This window comes from Sminthopsis crassicaudata, chromosome 1 (assembly GCF_048593235.1).
Source record: "Sminthopsis crassicaudata isolate SCR6 chromosome 1, ASM4859323v1, whole genome shotgun sequence".
Classification (NCBI taxonomy): domain Eukaryota; kingdom Metazoa; phylum Chordata; class Mammalia; order Dasyuromorphia; family Dasyuridae; genus Sminthopsis; species Sminthopsis crassicaudata.
The window spans coordinates 129,064,339-129,090,823 of NC_133617.1; positions in this window are offsets into that span (position 1 = coordinate 129,064,339).

The window sequence follows — 26,485 nt, forward strand, 5'->3', positions numbered from 1 at the left end:
AATACAGCTCTCAAGGGAAATAGACCCATATGTAACACAAGACCTGAAGTCCCTTGGTCACAGACCCTGTATGAGGGGAAAGACATTGATATACACCAATGAGAAAATTAATACACACACACACACACACACATATAAACAAAAAACATACAAAGAAGTTAAATAGGAGATAATTAGTGGGGGAAAGCCAGTAGTAATTGGGGCTGTCATAAGGGACTACCTTTTAAAAATGATGCTTAAGCTGAATCCCAAGGGAAAAATGGAATTCTGAGGTAGACATGAGAAGGGAGGGCATTCCAGGCATGAGACAACCAATGTGGAGACAAGATATAGAATTTTATGTGTGAAAAACCTGGGAAAGGCCTATTTGATTGAATGGCAGAGTAGGGGAGAAGAAATAACATAAAATAAGGCTGGAAGGATATGTTGAGGCCAGGTTGTTAAAAAAAAAAACTATAAAAGCTAGATATTACTTGTTCACTATGAATAAATAAACCTCCTGCTAAAAATGCTTACTATCAAAACAAAGGGAAAATATCAAGTGTGGACAATACTTGAATATCAACTCTGTGTTAAGGGAAAAGAAAAATCATTCTGAAGACACAACATTGAGAGAAGCTTAAATGTGACAGGTGCTCAATGGGACTCACTCATTCAGATGCCTTTCTCACAGGAATGGTATCAAAGGCTATGTATTATGCACAGCTGATGAAATTACAAAACACAATTCTATCCTTGAAAGGAAATAGATGATGCTGTTTATAGAACAACATCAGACATTACAATTGTGTACACAAAAGAAAACTATCACTAAACAGATACATTTTATATATAAAACCTAATGCTTAGAATATTTAACTAAACTTATCCTTTATGTAAAGAAACAACTCATATAGCACTGAAATAAACATAAAATAGCTGATTAGAGAAAATAATTAACATGGACTGAAAGGATTAAACTCATGAATACTGAACTTGGTGAGAAATTTAAATGGACATTTTCTTTTCAAGCTTAATTCAATTTAGGAAATGCCTATTAAATATTTACTATAAGCAAACAAAAAAATCAAAAAACCTTTATTATGTGTCTATTATATCAGTTATTATATTAGGGAAGCATTGAATACTATTTTAGTCACCATGAAAATAAAAATTTAACCATTCTTGACCTCAATGAATCTTATATTTAACTATTGAAAATACAACTCTGGAGAATGATCCAGGGGGGCAGAGCCAAGATGGCAGAGAAGATACACGCGATTCTTGAAGCTCCTTTCTTCCCTCACAACCAACTAGATATAATCAGTCTCAGAAATAATGCTGGACTGAAAGAATCCACAAGGACTGGAAGCACGATTTACCAGCTGAAGAGAATCTGGAGTTTCAAAAGGAAAGGTCAGCTCCCAGGGGAGGAAGAAGAGAGGCCAGCACAGACGGTGGGGTAGTGACACACTGCGGCCGGTCGCGCTGGGGAGGGCTCTGGGATCAGAGAAGCCACTGAGATAGAGGAATCTGGCACAGGTTGTTAGCTCTTCTCTGCTTATAATACAGCAGTTCAGAAGAGAAATCTAAGCCATTTAAAAATTTTAAACCAGATTGGATCTTCCCGGATCCGGGGGGTGACTCAGCAGATCTCGGCACTGGGGGTGTGGCCGACAAAGGCAATCCAGGCTTTCACCTGGGGGTAGTTAAGAGATTGAAAAGTCGGCAGGGTGGTAAATCATAGTGTCTGGCTCCCCTGGAGGCTGTGGAAGGGAAGTCCCAGAGAAGCGGAACCTTTCAACTAGGGACCGTGGTTTCTGGCAGACACTTCCAGTTTGAGCCCAGGGGTTTTCACATCACCTGCTGCAGACATCCACGCCCCACCGGGACACATAGGCTAGGCTTTGAGTTGCCTTTACTGTTCAATCTCAAACCTCAGGGAAGCAGCTAGAACACAGAGCCCTCAAAGCACAGCAGTGCTGATCACCTCTGAGGCACTTCCAGGGAGGGGGTGGGGAACTCTCTCCCAGAGCTCTCTCTTAGCTCAGGCGCAGAAGCCACTGCATCCATATGGTCTGGGAGGAAGCTGGTAAAAAATAAATAAATAATTTCCTACCCCAGGGACAGACCCCCAAAGATTTTTTAAGTATGAGCAAAAAGCCAAGAAAAACCATAGATTCCTTCTACACAGAGAAAGAGCCAGTATCCAACCCTGAGGAAGTTAAAAGCAGAGAGTCAGCAGATAACAACCTAAAGGGGAATGATTCCTGCACCCCATCACATAACTCCTTGAAGAGACTACTAAAAAGTTAAGAGAGTTTGAAGAAAAATGGGGAAAGGAAAGAGAAGATAAGAAATTGGAATTGGAAAAAATAAAGAATTCACAGGAGATGCAGGGAAACAAAATTAGTGAATTAGAAAAGGTAAAAAAATCACAGAAAAGTAGGATTTCTGAATTGGAGAAAATAAAAAAGTCTCAAAGAAAATAGGATTTCTGAATTGGAAAAAGAAAATAATTCTCAAAAAAAATGAGGGAAATGGAATAAAATTCAATGGAGCAAAATAACTCATTTAAAAACGAAATTGGGCATTTACAAAAAGAACTAAAAACTGTGAATGAAGGAAATAACTACTTAAAAGTCAGGATGTAACAAATAGAAATGAATGATTCATTAAGAACCCAAGAATCAGTCAAACAAAACAAAAAAAAAAAAATGAAAAGCTGGAGAATAATGTCAAATACTTACTGCAAAAATCTATAGACCTGGAAAATAGATCTAGGAGAGATAATGTGAGGATCATTGGACATCCCAAAAACTATGACCAAAAAAAGAGCCTAGATTCTATTTTACAGGAAATTATCAAAGAGAACTGTCCAGAGATAGTAGAAACAGAGGGGAAAGTAGATGTTGAAAGAATTCATCGAACTCCTTCTGAAATAGACCCTAAAAAAAGAACACCATGGAATATTGTGGCTAAGCTGCAGAATTACCACACAAAGGAGAAAATCCTGCAAGCAGTTAGAAAAAAACAATTTAAATACCAAGGTGCCACAATAAGGGTCACACAAGATCTGGCTGCCTCCACATTAAAAGATCGAAGGGCCTGGAACCTGATATTCCGAAAGGCAAAAGATCAAGGATTGCAACCAAGAATAAACTGCCCAGCTAAGTTTAGCATCTTTTTCCATGGAAGAAGATGGTCATTCAATGAAATAGAGGAATTCCATATGTTTCTAAGAAAAAAAAACAGACTTAAACAAAAAATTTGATCTACATCCACAAGACTGAAGAGAAACAGGAAAAGAAACAGAACCCTTAAGAACTATATCTCTGTTGTGGGTATATAGAAAGTACGCATGGATAATTTGATTTTACTGATATAAAAGAAAAAAAAGGAGGGGGTGTACAGTAAAGTGAAGGGGGTAGTATCAGAAAAAGGGGAGGGAGTGATTAAAAAAAAGGGAAACTACATCCCAGGAAGAGGCATAGAAAATACACCATATCGAAGGGAATTTAGAGAGGGGGAGAATCATTGTGTAAATCTTACTCTCATCAGAAGAGGCTCAAAGAGTAAATAATTGTCATATTTGTTTTTCAGAGAATTCTCTATCACCTCATTAAAAGGGGAGAGAGGAAAAGGGAAAAGGAAAAGGAGAATAAGGGAAGGGACGTGGAGGGAGGGGAGAGGGATACTAAAAAAAAAAAAAAAAAAAGGAGGGCTGCGCATCATAAGGGGGGTGTAAAAATTAAATATTGGGGAAAGGGTTCAGGGGAGTCAAGGGAAAAAGCATAATCTGGGGATAATATGATGGCAGGAAATACAGAATTAGTAATTTTAACTGTAAATGTGAATGGGATGAACACTCCCATCAAACGGAGACGGATAGCAGACTGGATCAAAAATCAGAACCCTACAATATGTTGTTTACAGGAAACACACTTAAAGCAGGGAGATACATATAGAGTAAAGGTAAAAGGTTGGAGCAGAATCTATTATGCTTCAGGTAAAGCCAAAAAAGCAGGGGTAGCTATCCTTATCTCAGATCAAGCAAAAGCAGAAGTTGATCTAGTTAAAAGAGATAAGGAAGGAAACTATATCCTGCTGAAAAGTAGCATAAATAATGAAGTCATATCGATACTAAACATATATGCACCAAGTGGTATAGCATCTAACTTTCTAAACGAAAAGTTAAGAGAGTTGCAAGAAGAAATAGACAGTAAAACTATAATAGTGGGAGATCGCAACCTTGCACTCTCAGATTTAGACAAATCAAACCACAAAACAAACAAGAAAGAAATTAAAAAAGTAAATAGAACATTAGAAAAACTAGGTATGATAGATCTTTGGAGAAAACTGAATGGCAATAGAAAGGAATATACTTTCTTCTCAGCAGTTCATGGATCCTATACAAAAATAGACCATATATTAGGACATAAAGATCTCAAAATTAAATGTAGGAAGGCAGAAATAATAAATGCCTTCTTCTCAGACCACAATGCAATAAAAGCAATATTCAGTAAAAAGTTAGGGGTAAATAGACCAAAAAGTAATTGGAAACTGAATAATCTCATCTTAAAGAATGACTGGGTAAAAGAGCAAATTATAGAAAAAATTAACAATTTCACCCAAGATAATGACAATGATGAGACATCATACCAAAATCTTTGGGATGCAGCTAAAGCAGTAATAAGGGGAAATTTTATATCTTTAGAGGCTTATTTGAAGAAAATAGAGAAAGAGAAGATTAACGAATTGGGCTTACAACTTAAAAGGCTAGAAAAAGACCAAATTATAAGCCCCCAACCAAAAATTAAACTTGAAATACAAAAATTAAAAGGAGAAATCAATAATATTGAAAGTAAAAAAACTATTGAATTAATAAATAAAACCAAGAGTTGGTTTTATGAAAAAGCCAATAAAATAGATAAACCTTTGGTAAATTTGATCAAAAAAAAGAAAGAGGAAAATCAAATTGTTAGTCTTACAAATGAAAAGGGGGATGTTTCCACCAATGAAGAGGAAATTAGAGAAATAATAAGGAGTTACTTTGCCCAACTTTATGCCAATAAATTTGATAACTTAAGTGAAATGGATGACTTCCTCCAAAAATATAGGCTTCCTAGATTAACAGAGGGGGAAATAATTTGCTTAAATAGTCCCATTTCAGAAAAAAGAAATAGAACAAGCTATTAATCAACTCCCCAGGAAAAAATCCCCAGGACCAGATGGATTTACATGTGAATTCTACCAAACATTTAAAGAACAATTAGCCCCAATGCTATATAAACTATGTGAAAAAATAGGGAATGAAGGAATCCTACCAAACTCCTTTTATGACACAGACATGGTACTGATACCTAAACCAGGTCGATCGAAAACTGAGAAAGAAAATTATAGACCAATTTCCTTAATGAATATTGATGCTAAAATCTTAAATAAGATATTAGCAAAAAGACTTCAGAAAATCATCCCCAGGATAATACACTATGATCAAGTAGGATTCATACCAGGAATGCAGGGCTGGTTTAATATTAGGAAAACTATTAGTATAATTGACCATATTAATAATCAAATTAATAAAAACCATATGATCATCTCAATAGACGCAGAAAAAGCATTTGACAAAATCCAACATCCATTCCTACTAAAAACTCTTGAGAGTATAGGAATAAATGGATTATTCCTTAGAATAATCAGGAGCATATATTTAAGACCGTCAGTAAGCATAATATGCAATAGAAATAAACTGCAACCTTTCCCAGTAAGATCAGGAGTGAAACAAGGTTGCCCACTATCACCATTACTATTCAATATAGTAGTAGAAACGCTAGCCTCGGCAATAAGAGCCGAGAAAGAGACTCAAGGAATTAGAGTAGGAAATGAGGAAATCAAACTATCACGCTTTGCAGATGACATGATGGTATACTTAGAGAACCCCAAAGACTCTGCTAAAAAGTATTAGAAATAATTCAGAATTTTAGCAAAGTGGCAGGATACAAAATAAATCCAAATAAATCCTCAGCATTCTTATATATCACCAACAAAACGCAACAGCAAGAGATACAAATAGAAATTCCATTCCAAACAAATGTTGAGAGTATAATGTATTTGGGAATCCATCTACCAAAGAATAGTCAGGAATTATATAAGAAAAATTACAAAACACTTGCCAAAAAAATAAAGTCAGATTTAAATAATTGGAAAGACATTCAGTGCTCTTGGATAGGCCGAGCGAATATAATAAAGATGACAATACTCCCCAAACTAATCTATGTATTTAGTGCTGTACCAATCAGACTCCCAAGAAACTATTTAAATGACCTAGAAAAAATAACAACAAAATTCATATGGAAGAATAAAAGGTCGAGAATTGCAAGGGAACTAATGGAAAAAAACTCAGAGGAAGGTGGTCTAAGTGTACCTGATTTAAAGCTATATTATATAGCAGCAGTCACCAAAACCATTTGCTACTGGCTAAGAAATAGAATGGTAGATCAGTGGAACCGATTAGATACAAAGGACAAAAACGGGTACATCTACAGCAATCTAATCTTTGACAAACCCAAAGATACCAACATTAGGGACAAAAATTCATTATTCGGAAAAAACTATTGGGAAAACTGGAAATTAGTATGCAGAAATTAGATATGGATCCACACTTAACACCATATACCAAGATAAGATCAAAATGGGTCCACGATTTAGGCATAAAGAATGAGATCATAAATAGATTAGAGGAACAGAGAATAGTCTACCTCTCAGACCTGTGGAGGAGGAAGGAATTTATGACCAGAGGAGAACTAGAGATCATTATTGATCACAAAATAGAAGATTTTGATTACATCAAACTAAAAAGTTTCTGTACAAACAATACTAATGCAAACAAGATTAGAAGGGAAGTAACAAATTGGGAAAATATTTTTAAAAGTAAAGGTTCTGACAAAGGTCTCATTTCCAAAATATATAGAGAACTGACCCCGATTTATAGGAAACCAAACCATTCTCCAATTGATAAATGGTCAAGGGATATGAACAGACAATTCTCAGATGATGAAATTGAAACTATTTCCACTCATATGAAAGAGTGTTCCAAATCACTACTGATCAGAGAAATGCAAATTAAGACAACTCTGAGATACCACTACACACCTGTCAGATTGGCTAAGATGACAGGAACAAATAATGATGAATGTTGGAGGAGATGTGGGAAAACTGGGACACTGATACATTGTTGGTGGAGTTGTGAAAGAATCCAGCCATTCTGGAGAGCAATTTGGAACTATGCCCAAAAAGTTACCAAACTGTGCATACCCTTTGACCCAGCATTGCTGCTATTGGGCTTATATCCCAAAGAAATACTAAAGAGCGGAAAGGGACCTGTATGTGCCAAACTGTTTGTGGCAGCTCTTTTTGTTGAAGCTAGAAAAATGGAAGTTGAATGGATGTCCATCAGTTGGAGAATGGTTGGGTAAATTGTGGTATATGAAGGTTATGGAATATTATTGCTCTGTAAGAAATGACCAGCAGGAGGAATACAGAGAGGCTTGGAGAGACTTACATCAACTGTTGCTGAGTGAAATGAGAAGAACCAGAAGATCACTATACACTTCAACAACAATACTGTATGAAGATGTATTCTAATGGAAGTGGAAATCTTCAATATAAAGAAGATCCAACTCACTTCCAGTTGATCAATGATGGACAGAAATAACTGCACCCAGAGAAGGAACACTGGGAAGTGAATGTAAATTGTTAGCACTACTGTATATCTACCCAGGTTACTTATACCTTCGGAAGCTAATAATTAATGTGCAACAAGAAAATGGTATTTACACACATATATTGTATCTAGGTTATATTGTAACACATGTAAAATGTATGGGATTACCTATCATCGGGGGGAGGGAGTGGAGGGAGGGTGGGGATAATTTGGAAAAATGAATAAAAAAATAAAAAGAAAAAAAAGAAAAAAAAGAAAATACAACTCTGAAAGCAAATTACTTAGCAATCCTAATATATCTAATAATGGTTCTTTGCCACTTATACATTCCTAAAGGGTCTTTATACAGACCTAATGTGTTAGGCTTGGGATTTGCTTGTTTGTTTGGAAGTCTAGCCACCTGTTTTTCTATTCTTATTCAATATGTCTGCTTTACTTTATTCACAATCCCCCTACTCCAGTTAGACTAGAGTGTTTGAATTGTCTCTTCTATCTTCCATTTATATCAGTGGTTAGTTTTGAAACATAACATGAAACTTCTAAGTCATTTTTACTTAAATGGAAACTTTTATTTTTCCATCACACATTGCTTGTGGCCTTTTGCTTCCTTTACCAAAAAGGATAGAATTTAGAAGTACATGTAAAGCTTGTGAAACTTAAATGCTAACACTCCTTTTGCTCCTCATGGCTCAGTATCTGACTTAGCTCGGTTAAATAAATACCTCTTTTGACTCTAAAAGAGTTGTTTTGACTCATTCTCCTCGCTGATCAATGTGTCTACACTTTAAAAATTCATGACAAAACTACTGAGTTCATATCCCAAAGAGATCATAAAGGAGGGGAAAGGACCTGCATGTGAAAAATGTTTGTAGCAACTCTTTTGTGGTGGCAGAGAACTGAAAAATTAGTGGTTAGGGAATTCTTGAATAAAATATGATATATACATGTAATGAAATGCTATTGTTTTATAAGAAATAATGAGCAGGTTGATTTCAGAAAAGCCTGGAAAGACTTACATAAGCTGATGCTGAATGAAGTGAATAGAATCTGGAAAATGTTGTATACAGTAACAGCAAGATTGTATAAATAAATATTCATAAATACATGTATATATGTATACAAATATGTGTATGTAACTACATATACATATATAAGTATATAGCAAATAGCTTAGAGTGTTGTTAGCCCACAAATTTTATTCTATTTTAGTTTAGAAATAAAAATTAACATTCAAAAAAGAGCAAAGCTCCAAAATCTCCAAATTGCAATTTATAAACAATTATAAAAAATTAAATAATATGTTAAAGGAGAAAATTCACTTTTCTTGTAAATAGTTAACTTAAAAGGGAAAAGTTTCATTGCCTTTCTTCTTGACTCATCAAGGATCAATAATACATAAGCAATTCACGACTTTTCATTCTAACATTCAGCAAGAAGATAATCTAGAGGTCATCAGTCCTTAAAGTCAAGCATGAAAGTTCTAAGCTATCCACAATGGCCTTCTCGTGTCTTCTTTCTTGTGATGGCTTCTCCTTTTCCCCAATAACTTTCCCTTTATGTTTCCTATAAATCTCTTCAATATTAAAATCAAGGATGTCCTTTGAACTTGGGAATCTCAATAAAACCACCCAAGTTGGTGTTCTCCCCCAAATATATTTGCACATTGTAGATATGACTAAAGACAAGTAATATAACACATAAAGGAAAGGACCATGGGTTTTATCATGAAAATGGCAGGTGTTATAGGCTAGTTTTCAATTTGAGGTTTCTAGCAAAAAAATGCTATGAGATGGCCAACAGATGGCTTACATTCCTTAGGCCCCACTTACCCAACCACCCCATTCACTCCACATCAGTTCTGAAGCAAAGAAATCTGCAACATGATAAATAATGAATAGATATTTCTCAAAGAGTACAAGGTTAGGCAGGAATAGGATGAGTTTAGGATATAGGCCACATGCTTCGCATGAATTTTGTGAATCTCAAAAGATTCCCAAGCCAGAGAAGAAATAAGTGCTGTCAAACAGTATCAAAAAAATCTGACTTTATGTCCATATGCAAATATATCCAGAAGAAAACTAAAAAGTCATTACATCATCCTGGGGTTTTCAATATAAGGATCTTTATCACCATGTAAGTAAATGAATAGATGAGGGTTTCCTCATGCCATTGTTTGACACTGGAAAGAACAAGCCAAGAGTAAGGATGTAAATACAAAAAGGAATACGCCAACATGTTAGTTATAACTAATGTTTGTTGTATGTAATTGCTTTATAACTTTTTTTTTTTGGTTAGTTCTTTTCTTTGGAATTTTGTTCTCTCAATTACATTTGCATTCAAAGCTGAAAAATCAAACTGAAAAAGGTCCTGGTTACAGTTTAATCAGTTTTATTTTGAATTATTTAAATTATTGCTCCCAGATTTATAAAGGATTACAATTCTTATTCTCTTGGCAGAATAAAGCCATATCATTTTAGAAATATTTAATTTTAAGCCTGTCAAGAAAAGCTCTCTCATGAACCTAATCTTCTAATACTAGAAACTGTATTTAACTTTGTTACATATTTTTACAAATATGATATAGTAGCTTGATAAATGAGGTTTACTTTTTTTTTTTTTAATTTGGGGTTTGTTTAGGTTTTTTTGTTTGTTTGTTTGTTTTTTGTTTTTATTTTTGTTTTGCTTTCTCTTGATGCCATTAAATGATGTTTCTGAATAAGGAGTTAAAAGACAACTTGGAATTTAATTATACCATTTCTGGTTATAAATAAACATATGAGATTGTCACTACAGCAACCAAAACCTGTAAACAAGATTGTGTTAGTCAGAGAGAACACAATGTATGATGTGTCTATTATTTCTGATTTCACTTTTTTTTTTTAAATCCATCACTTGCCAGTAATAGATTTATGGGTTCACCAAATTCTGATGATGATTTGGGAAATTAGCTTTACTTGAGGAGGAAAAAAGATATAGTATAGCTCATGTATTTTATACCCTTTCAGATTTACACATAAGACTATGGCATCAGAATGAATCTGAAAGCCCCTGTCATTTACAAATCATCCACATTATTTCCTTTTTACTCCTCTACTAATGGCAAGACTAATTATACATCTATAGGAAAAGCAACATAAACTCTTTTATTGATGTAATTAATTATGTCTATATAAATTTCTTTTACTTTTCCTTGTTTTGCTCTTGAATCATCCTTATGCATAAGCAGTCACATAAACAGGGATTATATTCCCAAAAGTTCAATTCTATGTTGGTTGCTTAGAACTCATAAATTATTTTTCCCATTGTGATAATGCTATGAATAAATAGTTATTTCCTGACCAGTATACAAAACTACTATTAGCCCATAACAAGATTGAAAACTGTAACACTTAAGTAGATTTTGTGTGTGTGTGTGTGTGTGTGTGCGTGTGTGTGCGTGTGTGTGCATGTGTGTGTGTGTGTGCGTGTGTGTGCGTGTGTGTGTGTGTGTGTGCATATGCACTAAAAGAAAGATAAAGAGACATATGTTAGGCATAAAGTCAGGAATATGTAGATTCAGACTTTTAATCTGATACAGCTTAAGTGACATTAGTTAAGTCATAATATCAGTTTTGATTTAAGGAATTTTCTAGGAATTATTTAATCATTAATACATCACTGGCTGAAAATTCATGTTGGGTAGAGAGGGAGAAGGTATCTCCACTTTTTCTCCTTTTATCCTCTTTCAAAATCTTCATAATCTGACTTCCAAATTTATCATTCCACTAAAACTGTTCTTTCCAAACTTATCAATTATATTTCAGTTGCCAAATATATGTATGAGTGTGTGTTCCATGTATGCATATGTGTATTCCAATTGAAAATTCAGTCCTTTTCAGACTTCCAGATAAAATGGGAAAAAAATCAAACAACCATACTGAGTCCACTGCAGATATATGTATACATCCTCAACTGAGGCCTTACTGCTTATAGGCAACTCTTCTATACCTGCCTTATAAACTTACTATCTCACGTTCTATAGCAGATGTTATAAATGTTTTTACTCCCTCCTCAAAGCTCCCATAACCCATTCCTTTCCAATTTACTAAGCTAGGCATAGTCTCTTATATTTTACAGGGAAAAATTGAGGGTATTCTCTGTTGAGTACCTTTTTGTCCCCTCTTCCCCATCTTATATCACTCATATGCTTTCTGCTACTTCACCTTTGTCTCAGACGATAAGATGAATCACTTTACTCCTTACCAAGGCTAACTTTTTTACCTGCTCAATTGATCCCATTCATCTGGTCTCCTCTAACAGATTGCTCCCTCCATCATTTCAAATCTATCTTTGTCTCTTGGATACTTCCTTCCTCCCGACAAACCAATCTTGAAAAAAATTCTCAAATATTCCATCTCTGATATTATTTTATATCTCTTCTGACCTTTGTAGTTAAACTTCTTGAAAACAAGTACCTTCACTTTCTCCCCTTTTATCCTTTTTCTAAATCCTCATAATCTGACTTCCAGATTTATCATTCTACAGAAACTGCTCTTTCCAAACATATCAGTTTTATTTCAGTTGCCAAATCCATTGACCTTTTCTCAATTCTCATTCTCCTTGATCTCTTTGCTGTGCTTGGCACTATTGATCACCTTCTTTTCCTTGATATTCTCTTCTCTGTAGGTTTTAGGGACACAACTCCCTCCTTATTCTCCTACTATTTAACCCTCTGTTTCTAAGGCTCCTTCATCCAAATCACTCCTTTTAACTACATGTTTCTCATAAGGTTCTGACACTCTTCTCTTCTCCCTCTATACTATTTCACTTGGTGATCTCATCAGCTCCTATGGATTTAATTACCAATTCTTTGCTGAGGATTTTCAAATAATCTCTTTTGCTCCAAACTTTAAGTGATAAATTTTACATCTTCAATTGTCTTTCAGATATCTAGAATTAGATCTTCCTAAATATCTCCACATTGGAACTATTTATTTTCCTTAAACATTTCCCTCTTCCTATTTTCCCTAACACTGAAGAAGGCAATTTCATACTTTCAGTACTTCAATCTCTTAATCCAATATTACCCAGGATTTAGCAGTTTCTATATTAAAGTGTATGAGAGACTGGAATATTATATTCCATCATAGGCAAAAGAGTTTGGACTACAATAAAGAATCAATTACCCAGCAAAATGAGGCATAACCTTTTAGACAAAAATGTGGACTTTCAAAATAATTTTAATCATTTTTAATCATTTAGGGGACTTTTAATAATTTCTAGTAAAAGATCAGAATGAAATGGAAAATTTGATCTTCAAATACAAGACTCAAGAAAAGTATAAAAAATAAACAGGAAAAAATGGAGAGAAAATTGGAAAATAATATGGAAAAAACTGGGCATTAACTGACATCTAATACCCTATGCCAAGATAAGGTCAAAATGAATACCTGATTTTGAGATAAAGGATTATATTATAAGCAAATTAGGAGAACAAGAAATAGGCAAATTAGGAGAACAAGAAATAGTTTGCCCATCAGATCATTTGATAATGGAGGAATTTATAACCAAATAGGAGACAGGGAATATTATGAAATATAAAAGGAATATTTTTGATTATGTTAAATTAAAAAAAAATTATACAAAGAAACTCTATGCAACCAAAATTAGAAAGAAAGCAGAAAGCTAGAAAACAATTTTTATAACAAGTTTTTACTAATAAAGACTTCATTTATAAGATATTTTGGAAGCTGAGTCAAATTTATAAGAAAGTCATTTATTCCCCAATTTATATGTGGTCAAAGAATATGAACAGGGAGTTTTTTGAAAAAAATAAAGCCATTCATAATCAGGTAAAAAAAAGTTCTAAATTATTATTGATTAGAGAAAGACAAATTGAAACAAGTCTGAAGTACAATCTTACTCTTGTCAGATTGGCTAATATAACAGAAAAAGAGAATGATAAATATTGAAAAGGATTTGGATAAATTGGAACACTAATGCATTTTTAATGAAATGGTGTGCTGATCCAACCATTCGGGATAACAATTTGGAACTGTGCCCAAAGGGCTATTGAACTGCACATCCTTTGATCTAACAATATAACTACTGGGTCTCTATGCCAAAGAGTTCATTATAAAAGGGGAAATGACCCACATATACAAAAAATATTATAGCAGTTCCTTTTGTGAAGAAATTTGAAATTGGCGGAACAAACTGTGATATATGAATGTAATGGAATATTATCATTTGCTCTCCAAATTTCCCCACAAACAAAACTGTGCCTCAGTGAACATAGACTAGTGACAAATAACATGAGAAAACCTAAAGATTACAAAAAATGAGTTTTAACAGGGTGTGAAGTGTAAACATCTCTAGGGTAGCTCAAAAAAATAGGAAGCAGGGAGCTACCTAGGTTCAGAGGTAGTCTCAGTCAGAATCACAGCAATTTTCACCTCCCAGAAAGTGTGGAGAGAGAAGGGAGTTTAGGGGAGGAGGTAAGGCCAGGAAGACTGAGGGAACTTTACTTGATAAGCCTAGCTATGCTTCTGAAATGTGGCCTTGGGCAAGAAGGAACCAGAACACACAGTGAGTCTAGTAGTAGTGAGAGAGGGAAGCTGCTGGATGTGGGAAGTTACAGGATGATGGTGTTCTTGATTTGGGGTTCCAGGCCAAAAAGGGAAAGTGAAGTGAAGCCAGAGGCACCATTCCCCCACCCCAGAACTACTAGTGGTTACTCTAATAAGTTCTCTCTCTCTCTCTCTCTCTCTCTCTCTCTCTCTCTCTCTCTCTCTCTCTCTCTCTCTCTCTCTCTCTCTTGAAGCAGGCAAAGCAGAAATAATTGAATCATAGAAAATTATTATGGGGATAGGGAAGACTGGAATTCATCTTCAGAGGAGGACACTGAAGGCAAAACTCTCTCCTATCCCAAAGATGAACATTAAATGGTTACATGCTCCAAAAAAAATGTAAAGAAGAATTTATAAAAAAAGACTTTAAAAATCAAATGAGAGATTGAGAAAAAAATCAAATAAATAAAAAGAAGCATCCAACAAAACATAAAAAGATGTTGAAAAGAAAGTCAACTAAATAGAAAAGGAGAAAATTATTCATTAGAAGCAGGCAAGGAGAAGACAGTGAAGTTATAATAAAATATAAAGAAACAAAATAAAATATAAACAATGAAAAAAACAAGAGAACATGAAACATCTTAAAGAAAAACATCAGATCTGGAGAACAGATCAAGAAAAGAAAACACAAGATTGATTTATCTACCTGAACACTGTGACTAAATAACAAACCTTGACATACTTCTACAAGAAATAATCAAAGACAATTGTCCTTAAGTAATAGAACAAGAGGGAAAAGTAGAAACACAAAAAGCTACATATCACCACCTCAAAGATCTTACAAGGAAACATATAGGAACATTATTTTTAAATTGCAAAAAACCCAGATCAAAGAGAAAAATTTTATAAGAAACTGAAAACAATTCAAATATGCCAGAGCTACAATAAGAATTCTACAGGTTTTATCAGCAGCTACAATAAAAGACCATAGTCTATGGATTATTATAAACATAAAAATATATACATATAAATGTATGTAAGTGTATATATATATATATATATATATATATATGTATTTATATATTGAACCAAAAAATGAACATTCAATCAACTCTAAGATTTTAAAGATTTTGCTTCAAACAAATTTAAACTCAATAGAAAAATTAACATATAAGAGGCAATATCAATGATTAATTTCAAGGATAAACTGTGTTTTATATGTGGAAATGTAAACTCTGTCTAACACAGACACTATTAATTGTATTGTTCAAAAGAAAGACTGGGGTAGAACTAAATGTGATCTAACCCTAAAAAGTAAAATCATATAGGAAAAGGTAAAAATAGTAATTATGCTTTATAAATGAGGTACAGGAGAAGATCAGACATTAGAACAAGAGATGCTTTAGTTGGGGAAGAGGGTTGGTAGTTCTGAAAATCTACACACAATGGGAATAGGTTAAATAAAAAACTACACACACATTCACACATACATATATGTGTATATATGTGAATATATACATATGTGTGTGTGTTTCTGTGTGTGTGTGTGTGTGTGTGTGTGTGTGTGTGTGTGTGTAGATAGATAGATATACCACAAGGGTATAGCATCCTCCAAAATATATAAAGAATAAAGGAGGAGGAAAGAGGTTTAAGTGGGTTATAAAAGGATATGTAGATTTACAACAATGGAATAAGTTGTAGAGATTAATGAGAATGGTATAAAGAGGGAGGGAAAGATTGGGAGAGGATAAGGGAGGGAAGCTTGGGTGGCAGGCACTTTACTAACAGCAAGTCAAGCTAAGGAATAGAACTAAAATAAAAGAACTGGATTTGAACTAAAATAGAATAGATAGTAGGGATAGGAAATATGAGATATATGCAACCACAATAACAAAGATCAGAAGTAGATTTTAGCAAAAAAAATTAATAATAATAATAATAATTTGCTGGGGCTAGGGACACCACAATTGACCTGATATGTCACTGGCCTGTTGATCAAGATTCAAGGGGTATAGGTTGCTGATCTGTGCTAAGAACCTCCAGCTGTCCAGACATTATTGGTGCTGGGTTTTGCTCCCCTTTTACCCAAGTGAGACTGAACTTTCCTGAAGAACTTCTAAGTTATTTTAAACTAAGATATTCTTTCCCTCCGTATTTTCTGTTGCTCCAGAATGTGTTCATAGACTTGATTTAATGTTACTGAGTTCAACTGGGGACAGCTCAGACAACTTCATGGCTTCTCTCTGCCACCTTGGACTTAAATTCACTTAGCAACTTTTCAAAAGAATTTGGTGTATATCAATTAATCATCAAAATTATCTTTCTATTTAAAAACTATTATAAATATTAGAAACAAAGACAAAAGTGAAACAGTCCCTACCCTCAATAAATTCATATCCCAATAGGAATACAACATTGTATATTTATGCTATGTGTAAACATATATATTTATATGTTAAAACCATTTATGATAATAATCCTATGGATTCATTTCAAGGAATAAGCCCCAGAGATAAATGGTAACCTTAATAAGGAATACATTTGTAGCTAGAGTCCAGGATAGGCCTCTTGCAAAAAGTAGTACTTGAAGTAAAATGTTTTATGAATCTAAAAGTTACTGAGTAGTTTTTCATGTTCAGATAAATTCAGAAATATTCTAAGAAATATCCCTATGACCTGGAGTTTTGTAACTTAGTCACCAAGGGCCTAAGGGACTCATTCATCAGTGTCCTGTATTAAAGGCATGTGGTCTAAGTCCTAGTTCAGTCCTAGGCTGACTGACTAAAGAAAGGAATTAGTCTGCCTTTTCTCACACTAATATATGCATTATAATCCCCCACCCTGTTCTTCCAGGGATAATTTTATTTGTGAATTTAAGTTTTGTCAAGACCTTCCTCAGGAAGAATGAAGGGGGGCAAATGTTACTCAACATAAGCGTGACTCAAGTAAAATATAAGCACTTCAATCCTATATACAGGTAATATGCTAAACACAAAAGACTCAAAAATAAAAAATAATAAGCAGAATTGAGTAGAAATAACAATTATTTCCAATCTCCTGAGAGGCTGATATTTAAGTGTCATCAGCATATATAGTAGTTTGTGGGATGGCTGGGACTTTCCACCTTAAGGCAAATTTCAATCTTTCATTAAGAAGGAAAACATGACCTGAAAAAAGCATGAGCTTACCTAGTTGACTTCATGCCCCACCTAGGAGTAGTCAACATGATGATGAAATGTTAGAAGGCCTGTGCTGTTTCAAATGAAAGAAATGATTATTGATAACCAATAATTTGGGCAGATCCAGTGTTCCCCTTTCTCTACAGTATTGATATAAAAGTTGAATTCTTAAAGGATATTACTAATAATGAGATTGAAATAGCTCTCTTCAATCTTGGTAGTCAGTCTCCATCAAATCTTCTACTCATGGGTTTTTTAAATTCTTTGAATTGAAGTCTTAAGGTAAGATAACTTAACAGCAAATAATATACTCAAATTTCATTAGAATAGATCCAGCCCCTCATTGTAATATTTGTTCTTTCATTACTAACCAATCAAAATTGATTGCCATGTTCAATAATACCCATCTTCCAAGGGTGTGTTAGCCATGAGCCTATGACCATGAATCTTTGACATTTGAGAGTTCCAGAGACCTTTTAGTAAAGTACAAACATTGTTAATAACATGATTAATTACCCAGAAATTATGCCTCTAACTTTATAAATGTCACCTGGAGAATCAAAGAACAATAGACCGAATCTGTAAGTTTTCTCATATTTTAACAGAGGCATTATTCTATTGCTCAAGAATCAAGAAACCACAAACAGTTTACTATGTCATCAAAAATATCAAATCTTCCCACTTCTAGAACATCACATGACTGGAAAAAGTCTCCAAAGGTCCCACTGTGGAACCAGGAAGGGCAATTCTGAGCATGGCTATTGTTATGCTTCCATATTAGAATCAATATTGTAGTGTCTTAAGCATGATTATAATAGCCTTATGTTCATTATTTTTCCAGTTTAGTCACACTAAAGAATTGGGAAAAAAAGTGAGCATTGGGAATAGATAATTACAAAGTAAGATTTTTAACAAAAGATTCAGTGTTTCCTCATCTTTATTCTTAATAGACTTATAGACAATTATTTGGAAATGAATGTATGTGGTAGTATTCAAAACTCAGTACTATCAAGGACAGCATAATCAGTTGAAATCAAGAAAAGTCTTAGAGTGACTATTAAGAAACTATTCTAATGATAATAGCTATTAAATGATGTAAAGAGTACAAGAAAAATTGAAGGAACATAGTTGATAAGAATTTTCAAAGCTAGACTATGCTTCTTGCAATTTAAATTGTTCCCTGACAGAACAGTGGACTAGATGATTTCTCTCTCTCTCTCTCTCTCTCTCTCTCTCTCTCTCTCTCTCTCTCTCTCTCTCTCTCTCTCTCTCTCTCTCTCTCTCTGTCTTTCTCTCCACCTCCCCAAAGACACACAGCTAAGAACTTTTAAGTTTCTGAGGCCATATTTGACTCCTGACTTCAAGACTAGTTCTATCTACAGCACCACTTACTTGCCCCAGGAAATCTTTTTCTACCTTTAATTATTATACATTAGCTTTTTCTTGATTAGCAAATTAAATTTCTTATCTCTTGAGGCAAGACACTTTTATGGGAGCTAAAAAGTATAAATTGAAGGACAAAACTGAAAATTTTTTAAAATTCTGATATTAAAAGGGTAGGACAGTGTACTGTTTATAATACTGTAATGCAAATAACACAAAACTCAGAGGCAGAAAATCTTAATTCTAATCTCAGTTGTCCCACTTTTTAATTCAATTTGATTCCATTCAATAAACACTCATAAAGTACTGTGTTCTAAATGTTGCCCTTCCCTAATTCCCCTATGACATATCAAGAGCAGGTATTATTCCATGTTATTGAAGATGAGATACTCATGTAAAATTCAAATGGGCTAAATGACTCCACTAAATGACTATTTAGTCAAATGGACTAAATGTCACTCAACTTCATATGTTCAGTAAATTATAGAAAATCTCATGGAGATATTATATATAGTGGATAGAGCACTGGGCTTGAATTCATATTTAGTTTTAAATACTTAACAGCTGTGTGTTGATGAGTAAGTCACTTAATTCTTGAGTGGCTCAATTTTTTTGTTAGTAAGATAGGGATAATAATAGCATCTACCTCCTAAGATTGTTGTAAGAATAAAATGAGGTAATGATTATACAATGATAAGCACAATGCCTTGTACATAATTGATGCTGCACAAAAATATTTGCTATAATGATCCAGCATTCAGGCAAAGGTTCTGATAAAGGCTGTATTTCCAAAATATATAGAGAAGTGACTCTATAAGAAATGAAGTCATTCTCCAATTGATAAATGGTCAAAGTTTATGAACAATTTTCAGATGAAGAAATTGAAACTATTTCTAGCCATATGAAGATGTTCCAAATCATTATTGATTAGAGAAATGCAAATTATGACAACTCTGAGATACCACTACACACCTCTCAGATTGGTTAGGATGACAGGAAAAGATAATGATGAATGTTGGAGGGGATGTGGGAAAACTAGGACACTGATACATTGTTGGTGGAATTGTGAATGCATCCAACCATTCTGGAGAGCAATTTGGAACTATGCTATGTTATCAAACTGTGCATAACCTTTGATCAAGCAGAATTACTACTGGGCTTATATCCCAATGAGATCTTAAAGAAGGGAAAAGGACCCATATGTGCAAAAATGTTTGTGGCAGCCCTTTTTGTAATGGCTAGAAACTGGAAATTGAATGGATGCCCATCAATTGGAGAATGGCTGAATAAATTGTGGTATTTGAATGTTATGGAATATTTTTATTCTGTAGGAAATGATCAGCTGGATGATTTCAGAAAGGCCTCTACAGACTTACATGAACTAATGCTGAATGAAATGAGCAGAATCAGGAGATCATTATACACTTCAACAACAACACTATATGATGATCAATTCTGATGGACATGGCTCTCTTCAACAATGAGATGAGTCGAATCAGTTCTAATTGTTCAATAATGAAGAGAACCAGATATACCCAGCAAAATAACTATGGGAAATAAGTGTGGACCACAATATATAGCATTTCCACTCCTTCTGTTATTTTCCACTTGCATTTTTTTTCCTTCTCGGATTTTTACCATATTTCTAAATCTGATTTGTCTTGTGCAGTAAGATAACTGTATGAATATGTATACATATATTGCATTTAACATATACTTTAACATATTTAACATATATTGGTCTATCTGCCATTTACGAGAGGGTGTGGAAGGAAAAGGGGAAAAGTTGGAATAGAAGGTTTTGTAAGGGTCAGTGCTGGAAAATTACCCATGTATATGTCTTGTAAATAAAAAGATAAATAAATAAATATAGATAGATAGATAGATACACACACACACACACACACACACACACACATATATGAAGAAATCATATGTGTCACAACATTGTAAAATTTGCCATTAGAGGCAAGTAAAATGCTAAGATTGGTCAACTTATTAAAGCCTAAAGGAGCATTTAATTTCCAAGTCATCCCCTTTCTGGACTGAATAGGGGTATTACATTGATTAGATAATTTTAGAACTCCCTGCATTAAGGATCTTTTCTTTAGGATTATGCCAAATGAGGAAAATTAGGTATAAGGATCAAAACTATGCCATTTTGTTCTGACTTCTTCCCTATGAGAAAATGTGATTGACTCAGTCACAACTAAATATGAAGAAGAAAATCATGAAAAAGACAAATTAAAAATATTGAAGAAAATTAATAACTTGAAAAACAGAATAGGCTAAATGATTTAAAAAGAGGTACAAAAATTCAATTTGCAGAGGAATGCTTTGAGAAGTAGAATTGGCCAAATGGAAAAGAAGTTACAAAAGCACAATCTTTTAAAAATTTGAATTGAAAAAGTGGAACTAAATGTAAAATATGTTGCAAAAACAACTGACCTAGAAAATAGAGCCAGGAGAGATAGTTTGAAAATAATTAACCTACCAGAGGTCAATGTAAATTGAAAGAATACACTGATCACCTCCTGAAAGAGATACCAAAATGAAAATTCCAAGGAATATTGTAGCCAAATTCCAGAGTTCTGAAGTCAAAGATAAATTATTGCAAACAACCAGAAAGAAATAATTCAAGTATCATGAAGCCATAGCTAGGATAACACAAGATATAGCAGTTTTTAATGTTAAAATATCAGAGGTTTATGAATATGATATTCTATAGGATTATAATCAAGAATCACTTACCTATAAAAATAAGTATAATTCTTTATTATTTTTTATTTCTTTGTTCTTTGTTTTCTTTTCAAAACATATACACAGATAATTTTCAACATCCACCCTTGCAAAACTTTGTGTTCCAAATGTTTTTCCTCCCTTCCCCTCACCTCTTCTACTAGATGGCAAGTAATCCAATATATATCAAACATATGTGATTCTTCTATACATATTTCCACAATTATGCTGTGCAAGAAAAATCAGATCTAAAAACAAAGAAAACAAATAAGAAAATAAAACTCAAACAAACAACAAAAAAGTTAAAATACTATGTTATGATCTATACTCAGTCCCTATAGTCCTTTCTCTGGATACAGATGACTTTTCATCAGAAGGCTATTGGAGAGCAGCTAGTTAGTGGCAGCCCTGAATTCAGGAGGACCTGAGTTCAAATTTGATCTCAGACACTTAACACTTTCAAGCTGTCTGACCTAAAGACAAATCACTTAATCCCAATTGCCTTCCGGGGGGAAAAAAAAAAGACTATTGGAACTGTCCTGAGTCATCTTGCTATAGAAAAGAGCCACATCCATCAGAATTGATCACTGTATAGTCTTGCTGTTACTTTTTACAACATTCTCTTGGTTCCACTCATTTCACTTAGTATCAGTTCATGTAATTCTTTCCAATCCTCTCTGAAATCATCTTTTTTTTTTTAAACAGAAAAACAATATTCCATTCATATACCATAATTTATTCAGCCATCCTACTGAGTAAAGGGGAACCACTGCCTGAAAAAACTTATGAGAAATTTTTCCATACATTCACTTAGGATGCTAACACATAAAAGTAAAGGTTCTGACAAAGGTCTCATTTCCAAAATATATAGAGAACTGACCCTAATTTATAAGAAATCAAACCATTCTCCAATTGATAAATGGTCAAAGGATATGAACAGACAATTCTCAGATGATGAAATTGAAACTATATCCACTCATATGAAAGAGTGTTCCAAAATCACTACTGATTAGAGAAATGCAAATTAAGACAACTCTGATATACCACTACACACCTGTCAGATTGGCTAAGATGACAGGAACAAATAATGATGAATGTTGGAGGGGATGTGGGAAAACTGGGACACTAATACATTGCTGGTGGAGTTGTGAAAGAATCCAGCCATTCTGGAGAGCAATTTGGAACTATGCCCAAAAAGTTATCAAACTGTGCATACCCTTTGACCCAGCATTGCTGCTATTGGGCTTATATCCCAAAGAAATACTAAAGAGCGGAAAGGGACCTGTATGTGCCAAACTGTTTGTGGCAGCTCTTTTTGTTGAAGCTAGAAAAATGGAAGTTGAATGGATGTCCATCAATTGGAGAATGGTTGGGTAAATTGTGGTATATGAAGGTTATGGAATATTATTGCTCTGTAAGAAATGACCAGCAGGAGGAATACAGAGAGGCTTGGAGAGACTTACATCAACTGATGCTGAGTGAAATGAATAGAACCAGAAGATCGCTGTACACTTCAATGCTGTATGAAGAGGTATTCTGATGGAAGTGGATATCTTCAACATAAAGAAGATCCAACTCACTTCCAGTTGATTAATGATGGACAGAAATAACTACACTCAGAGAAGGAACACTGGAAAGTGAATGTAAAATATTAGCACTACTGTCTATCTACCCAGGTTACTTATACCTTCGGAATCTAATACTTAATGTGCAACAAGAAAATGGTATTTACACACATATATTGTATCTAGGTTATATTATAACACATGTAAAATGTATGGGATTGCCTGTCATTGGGGGGAGAAAGTGGAGGGAGGGGGGGATAATTTGGAAAAATGAATACAAGGGATAATATTATAAAAAAAATTACTCATGCATATATACTGTGGGAAAAAATTCTAAATAAAAAAAGAAAGAAAATATAAGGTAAAAAAAAAGATGCTAACACATGCCCTCCCTTTTTATATAATTTGAACCCATAGCATTTGATAGTGAAATAACCATTAGTGAGCTCATTTTGTCCTATCCTTCCTGTGTTATAATTTCATAGCATCATAATCTAGTCAAAGCATTAGATGAGTTATCTAGTATGGACTTAGCCTGAGCAAGAAGCTTTTCCTTTAAATCAATTTAATCCAGCAACTACTTATTAACTACTTACTACATGTGTAAGGTATTTGATGTGAAGAATACAGTAATAGATGTGACACCTCTTTTATCCATAAAGCATTCACTATCCATTGAAAGGAAGGAGAGAACTTATTATATACACTAAGCTGCATTCAATCCAAGTTGTTTCTGTGTTTCCAGTTTGGACCAGAATGAAATGAGACCCAAATATCATCTAGTAGCTACGTAGAAAATATATTTACAAATATATTTTAGAAATATGAAGAAAGAACTGGAAGGAATAATCAGCAAGAGAACCTTACTTTAGTCTGAAACAAAGGAGTATTACATACATGCCTGCATATACAAACATACATACAATTTTGTGCAAAAATATATCAATTTCATGTAAGGTTAATCTAGGTTTGGAATTCATATTCAACAGGCACAGACTTAAGGGTACAAGTTTATAACTGCTCAGAACCTTGATTCAAATAAGACATAAGGGGAAAAGAAACTTATAAAAGTAATACACAATCAATAAACACAGCAATCACTATAACAATAAAGGCAATATAAGAAGCAAACAAACAACATGCAACATCATCACCCTGGGGAAGCATCAGTATCTGAGTTGACTAGAGAATCCCAAGTCACAGACATCCCAGGTCCCAGACTGGGAAGATTCCAGGCATAACATCCCCATCCCAGGGAGATTTCAAAGTTTCTTTCACAATATGGGGCTTATACAGGTTTAGAACAAAAAAGGAACTGTGCCAAATATTTTTATTCCATAGATGACCCTCCTGACAGAGCAGTCTTTCAGATATGAAGTCTTCTGTCTCTAGGGGCCCACTAAGGAGAACAGATTATTCATTACTATAGGTTGACTGTTTTTACTTAGGGAACTGGAGCTAAACACATATTAGCTATAAAGGTTTTTAATCAACAGTGAGAGTGGCCTTCCCTTCCTGTATCTCCTAGCATTACATTAACTAACTGGAAGCACATTCTCATGTTCTCAGCAAAAAGTTAAACCAGGGGCATGGCTGAGAGTTACTAGGATTCTTTGCAAATCAATGAAAAAATAGATATAGGGAAAAAGAAGGATTAAGGGAAAGGATAATCCCATAATGGGAATAGTTACAAGCAAGACAAGACTTCTTTATCCTAAAAGAAAGCAAAAGATTAAAGAGAAAAAAAAAGAAAAGAACTGGAAACAGTCTATTAGTAAATGCCTGAGCAAATAGTATGTGAATTTGTAGTATTATTGCTCCACAAGAAATAGCAAAAGAGATGATTTTATTATTTCAGGGAATCCTGGAAGACTGGAAGAGATGCAGAATCAGAAGAGAATACATACATGCAAACATAAATGCATTTTACATATATAAATGTGTACAGTGGGTACAAAACTTTTTTTAAAGAAAAACAATCTTAAAAGACTTAAGAACTCAGAAAAAAGCAATGTTCTACAAACTACAGCACTGGAGAATTTATGATAAAACATGTTTCTTACCTTCTACCAAAATGATGATGATGTAGAAAGATACATTTTTGGAAATGGTCATTTTGTGGATTTGTCTTATTTGATTATTATTTCTTTAAAAAACTTATAATTGAAAAAGAGTAGTTTCTCCTATTTTTAAATAACAGAAGCCTTGATGGTGTAGCAATTGTGATGCCATAAAAACAAGACATTGAAATATTTTTTTTTTTTAATGCACGAAAAAGAACTAAAGGAGAGAGGGAGCCAAGATGTCAGAGTTAAGGTAGATTCTAACCTAAGCTCTCCCCCAATCACTTTTAAATAATTACTCTAAACAAATTTAAGAGCATCAGAATCCACAAAAAATGGAGTGGAACAACTTTCCAGCAAAGAGTGACTTGGAAGGTTGGCAGAAGAGGTCTATTGCATTAGTCTGGTGTGCAATCTTGGCACAGTCCAGGCCAGAACACTATAAGCCCCAGGAAACCAGAAGCAGGGAAACGAGACTCTAAATTAGTGAAGTGGTGGTGATCTTCAGACTTCTCAGCCCATAGAGATGAAGGACAACCCAGCAGGAAAGGTTTGGTGCATACTTACATGTGAAGGGAGCTCCAAACCAACATCAGATCTTGGGAGCCACTGAATCAACAACAGCCAGCAGCATGGAGGTAACAGCAGCCACTATGGCAAAGAAATTGATCACATCAGCCATACAGACTGTGGCAGTGACAGTGACCATGGTAGCAACAGTTATGGTAATGGTGTCTTTAGGAGATGTCAGCACACAGGTGAAAAGGGGGATGCGGAAGAGCAGTCAGAGGGAGACTGCAGGATCCTCTTTGCAGACATTGAACAGAACTCTGTCATTTTGCCCACATTTAGATATAGGTAGCAGTGCTGACTCAGGGTCCTTAGAAAGTCCTTAGAAGGATCCCTGAAAATTGATGCACAAAACCCCTGAAGCTTGGGAAATTACTTTCCTCTAACCTGGAAACAGAGTCCAACTTTAACAAAGAATTAAATGCCAAATAATAGGTAGGGAAATGAGCAGACAATAGAAAAATATTCTGACCACAGAAAGCTACTAAGATGACAAGAAAAACCAAAACACACCCTCAGAAGATAACAAAGTTAAATCTCCTATATCCAAAGCCTCCAAGAAAAATAAGAATTGGTTTCAGGCCAAAGGGATTTTGAAAATCAAGTAGGAGGTAGAGAAAAAAAGTGGGAAATGATATGAGAGTGATTCAAAAGGAGATACAAAAAGCTACTGCCTTAAAAAGGAAAAGTGGTCAAATGGGAAGGGGAGTGCAAAAGTTAACTAATAATAATC